General features: G+C 37.5%; 1 pseudogene; it reads left to right on the forward strand.

Moving 5' to 3' along the window:
- Positions 1–1,066: 1,066 nt before the first annotated feature.
- Positions 1,067–1,542, forward strand: LOC129025322 (vitamin K epoxide reductase complex subunit 1-like; annotated as a pseudogene).
- The last annotated feature ends 4,516 nt before the right edge of the window (positions 1,543–6,058 follow it).

Genomic DNA, 6,058 nt, shown 5'->3' on the forward strand with positions numbered 1-6,058 from the left:
TGTTAGAATAGTTATTAGTTTTAAAAAGACAAGAGGTAACAAGTGTTGGTGAGGATGTGAAGAAAAGGAACCCTTTACACTGTTGGTGTGGAGGTAAATTAGCACAGCCATTATGGAAAACAGTATGAAGGTTCCTCAAAAAACTAAACACCTACCATATGACTAGTAATTCCAATTCTGGGTATATATCCAAAGTAACTGAAATCTGTATGTTGAAGGGAGATCTGCACTTCCATGTTCATTGCAGCAGTATTCACAATAACCAAGACACAGATTCAACCTAAGTGTTCATCAAAACGAATGGATATAGAAAATGTGGTACATATACACAATGGGATGCTATTCATCCTTAACAAATAAGGAATTCCTGTCATTTGTGACAATGTGGATGAACCTGGAGGACTTTATGCTGAGCGAAATAAGGCAGGCACAGAACGACAAATACCACATAATCTCACTTATATGTGGAATCTAAAAAGGTTAAACTCAGCTGTAGCAAGTAGAATGGTGGTTACCCAAGGCTAAGGATGAGGCGAGTATTGAGGAGATGTTGGTCAAAGGATACAAAATTTCAGTTAGATGGGAGGAATAAATTCAGGAGATCTATTATACAACACGGTGATTATAATTAATGACAATGTATTATATACTTAAAAATCGCTACCACAGTAGATTTCAAATGTTCTAACCACAATAAATGATAAATATGTGAGTAATGATTATGTTGTTTAGTCACTTTACAATGTATACATATATCCAAACATTATTTTATATATCATAAATATTTACAATTTTAATTTGTCAATTAAAAAATACTGACAGCCTTTCCCAGGAATAGCTAAAATTATTCCTTCTCCATTTAAAAATTCCCTATAAGTAGGCAGTCTACTACCAAAAACCTAAACTTCAGCATTGAATGAGAATACTTTAGAGCTCTAAACATTTTAACTATTCTTCTCATTCATGTACAAATTTGTTAATCATAAGAAAAGGAATGCTAGGCCCCGCCCCGCCACTGCTCCGTGGCTGGTTTTCTCCGCGGGCACCTCAGGCGGGACCTTTAGATATGGAGAGTACTTGGGGGAACCCCGGCTGGGCGCGGCTCGCGCTCTGCCTGGCTGACTTAGTGCTGTCGCTCTACGCGCGCTGCACGTGAAGGCGGAGCGCGCGCCCGGGACCGGGATTACCGCGCTCTCTGCGACGTGGGCACCGCCATTAGCTGTCCGCGCGTCTTCTCCTACAGGTAGGGCAGGGGCTTCGGGCTGGTGGAGCACGTGCTGGGACAGGACAGCATCCTCAATCAATCCAATAACATATTCCTTTGCATCTTCTACACACCACAGCTGTTAGGTTGCCTGCGGACGCGCTGGGCCTCTGTCCTGCGGCTGCTGAGCTCCCTGCTGTCTCTCGCTGGCCTGAATTCTGTTCGTGCTCTATGATTTCTGCATCGTTTGCATCACCACTTATGCCATCAACGTGGGCCTGATGTGGCTCAGTTTCCGGAAGGTCCCAGAACCCCAGGACAAGGCTAAGAGGCACTGAGCCCTCACCTCAAGCCAGGCTGGCCTCGTCTGCTTTGCTTTGGCATGTGAGCCTTGCCCAAGGAGGTATATCTGGGTCCCTAGAAGGCCCTAGATGCAGGGCCATGTAGAGTCCCCCCTCCCTCTGCCATACCCACACACGACAATGGACCAAATGTGCCACACGCTTGCTCTTTTTTCCACCCAGTGCCTCTGACTCTGTCCCCAAGGGCTGGTCTCCGAAGCTCTTGCCATTGCCCAGGGAGCGAAGGTTCTGAGCAATAAAATTTCTTAGATACAAAAAAAAAAAAAAAAAAAAATGCTACTCTATAGAGAAAATAGCTAGAGGACACTTTTCCTGATTTATGTGTTTCCCTCCAATTGTCCAGTTGTTAATGCACTATAAATAAGTTAGTCAGATTTATTAATGTTTTTATTATTCGTGTTCTTGTTACATAACAACACCAGAGAAGCAGCAGACAATTCTTTATCACAAGAAAAGCTTTTGTTTCCTTAATACATTTTAACTCCTTATCACAGATTACAAAGCCAAAAGGTTTGGTTTTCTTCCTCAAAATAGTATGACACCGTGCTGGTATAAAATTATATATGAAAACATTATGGGGGATTCAAAGACTTAGAAGAAGAGTTTGGGCAATAAAAAATGTCTAATGTGGTCTGAATATATATGCTAATTTTCATTGCTGGTCACCTTACAAAAGGAGTTCTGTCTATAACAATCAGTGCATTCACCTATAAAACATTTATTGGATATCAAAGACAAAATTTATCAAATTCTCCTAATTTTTATTGTAGATGTCAAACTGTAAGTTTGCAGCATGCTCACAATTCAATTGTGTGTCTTTCATTTTGTTAATCTGGCCTTAGTGTCTGTATCCATGTGCAGTTTTATTATCAGAAACTTGAACAAATGTATGATACAGTATTTCCAAAAGTAACTCAAAACTATTTGTCTTAGGTGTGATGAATGCAAATTAATTCTCCCCTCCCTCAGGGTATTTAAGTATAGACTCTTTTACATAAATCATATATTAATATATACAATGTGAGTATCTTTGAAAAGTTCTAACATTGAATATGCAAAATTAAAACAAATCCAGCATTAAAATCAGTTACAAAACTTATACGAGTCACATGTTCAGGGATACTGGAATGAATGAGCTTATAGTCATCATCTCTGAACTAACATTTCACCTCTCCAAGCCAATGTCTCAGACCAAGAACTTGATGATGGATTTTCCCTCACTGAAGAATAGGGATATCTGTTTCACCTATTTCAAATTTTTTTAATGATGTTCATTAACTCTAGTGATTTTTCTCTTAAACTGTATCTTGGTATTGAATAAATGATACCCTATTGACATTACTCAGTCTGAGAATCTAATATTGTATACAAGTTGTTGTGTGTATTGATGTATTATATATTTTTCCTACTTAGAAAAGGGCCAGCACCTTTCATTATATTTACAAAAAGAGTTTAGTGATATATTGAACAGCATGGTGACTATAGTTAATAATAATGTATTGTATAATTCAAAATTGCTAAAAGAGTAGATTTTAATTGTTCTCACCATAAAAAATGAGAAATAGGTGAGGTGATAGATATATTATCTTGATTTAATTTTTCCACAATATATACATATATCAAAACATCAGAGTGTACCCATAAATATGTATATTATTCATCAATTAAAAATAAAATAGGTTGGGCACGGTGGCTCATGCCTGTATTCCCAGCACTTTGGGAGGCTGAGGTTGGTGGATCACTTGAGGTCAGGAGTTTGTGACCAGCCTGGCCAACATGGTGAAACCCTGTCTCTACTAAAAATACAAAAAAAAATTAGCCAGGAGTATTGGCACACACCTGTAATCAATCCCAGCTACTTGGGAGGCTGAGACAGAAGAATCGCTTGAATCCAGGAGGCAGAGTTTACAGTGAGCCGAGATTGTGCCACTGCACTCTAGCCTGGGTGACAGAGCGAGAGTCCTTCTCAAAAAAAAAAAAAAAAATGAAATGTAGATGTAAGTTTAGAAACTAATACACACACACACACACATACACTTTATACATTGATTTAAGGTATCTTCCACAGCCGGTGAAAGAAAACACAACTCAAACTGAACTGACCTAAATATTAAATCACTTTTTTTCCACGTAACCGACAATAAAATTATACGTCAGGCTTCAGGTTTGGTTTAAGCGAATAACTTATGCTTCATTTACTTGAAATTATCTTGACTTTACCCATGCTTTTTCTCCATGTTTACTCTGGTAGCAAGATGGCTGAGGCAGTTCTGGCCCCCACAAAAGCATGTAACAATTTGCAAAGGACGAGAGACAACCCTTGCATTCCAGTACTCCAAAAGACCATTTCCTCTCCTGATTATCCATTTACGTCACTTGTCCACTTTTGTCCAGTATCCCCTATGTACTAATCAGCGTAAGCCAGTCAGGCTCATGTCACTGAGACTTATGAGATCAGATTCTCCTGAAGTACGTGAGATTATTAAATGTTTGATCTAAATCAAGATTCTGTCAGGATTTAGGTAGAGGAGAATGCATGTTATGAGACCTTCAACAATGACCACTACAATTGTACACTGCTGTATATTTTACTAGACTGGTAATATTTAAGATGTTGATGGATCATTATCTACAGCAGGTTATGTGATAAAATTGTACTTTACAAGCTGTTCTGTTTTATGGCTATGAATGTGTATATATATCTCATTTTATTACGGTTCTATATCTTTAAAAAATGAAAAATTCACTGAATCAAAAAGAAAGGCAATATTTAATTAGAAATAAAATGAGTTCTAAATCTTTCATGAATGTATTCTGTGCAGGGAATTCTTAATGTTTTCCATTATTATGAGAGATAATATCAAGCCCAATTATTTCAAGTCAGCCTAAATCTTTCTACATTGAATGTGCTGAGATAAAAGCTCTTCAATTTATAGGTATTTTACCTAGAGCATAGGCCTTGGTCTTTGAAATATTTTCAGTGAAATTTATTTTTCATTATGCATTAAAGTTCTACTAAGTTTCTCACATGGGGCTTCCAATTTGGTTTGTCTTTACAAGGTTGGCTAGTTAAAAACAAAGTTTTGTTAGTTGTTCCTCTCTTTGTTCTCATATATATTTCTCTCCTTTTCCCATTTTGTATCACATGGGGGATGACTCCAGGAGAAATACTTCTCCCAGATTCCTGAGTCAGCTGGTTTTAACTATAGTTTGCCAATTGGAGACACTATCAGAAGAAAGGAGAATTAAGGGAGAAGAAAGGGTATTTTTCACAATCTGCCAATGAGGCATGTTCAACACTAGCTGCTTCTCTGTGGCTCCAGTTCCTACAAGAAATGATTCAAAATTCCTCCAGGAGATCCTGGTTACTGGGCTTTAGTAACCCCAACCTCTTTATCTCTTCAACAAAGGTGTTGTAGTAGCTTTTGAGATGGCTAATCTCTGATTTCCCTCATCATTTCCTGTTTGGTTTTTCAGCAATTCCTTCGCCTACATAATCAATTTCCAATATTAAATTTCTTCTGTCTTAAGTATTCTGAAGGATCTCTGATTCCAGACTGGAACATAACTGATACATAATTATGCACAGTTTTATTTGATTTACCTGTACCTAACGCTCTATTATCTGTTTTCTGTCCCCACATTCCCAAATTTGAAATTGCTCTGACAACATTAATAGCATATGTATTGCCAAATCCAATGGGTATATTTTAGTTCACTGGATACTTCTGCTTTCTTTGACACTGCTGACTACTCTTTTTCATAAATTATTTATTTCATTTATTTCTACAGTGTTCTTTTTTGTTTCTACCCCCTAATCATTTTGCTTAATTCCTTTCATGATCAATTTTTAAAAACGATGTTGTTTTCTCACATCTTATTTTTATGCTCTACTTGGATGTATTTAGCTAACCTTAAGATTTTATGTTCCATTTAAATGCTGATGGTGCCCACATTAATTTTTCCATCACTAAATGTATTCTTACATTTCCTAAGCATATAACTAGGCATTTGCTGTATAATTTCAAAAATCTAACTTATTACCTTATACTTTCCAGAAACACACGCACAGAGACACTAAACCAAACAAACAACTACAATATCCCTGCCCCTCTTCTGTTGATTATCTTGTTGATGTCACCATAATCCACCTAAACACCCAAGAAAAAAATGTGGGGTTCATTACTGACCATTGTGTCTGCAAAGAGTCTTGCCTCATGGTATTCATGCTGTGTGTAGTCACCTCCCACCTGTATAACCAGCAAGATATTGCACAAATGATTTCGAGGCTAGATTGTAAAAAGGATTCCAGCTTATACCATTTCCTTCTTGAATTACAGGTTGTAGGCAAAGCCAGCTGCCATTTCATAAGAACGCTCAAGCAACACTATGGAGCTGTTCATTGGCAAGGAAATTAGTTCTTCTGCCGTAACCAGCAAGGAACTGAAGCTCTTGCTAACAGCTATGTGAATTAGTTATTTTGAAAGCAGAT

Source organism: Pongo pygmaeus, chromosome X (assembly GCF_028885625.2).
Source record: "Pongo pygmaeus isolate AG05252 chromosome X, NHGRI_mPonPyg2-v2.0_pri, whole genome shotgun sequence".
NCBI lineage: Eukaryota > Metazoa > Chordata > Mammalia > Primates > Hominidae > Pongo > Pongo pygmaeus.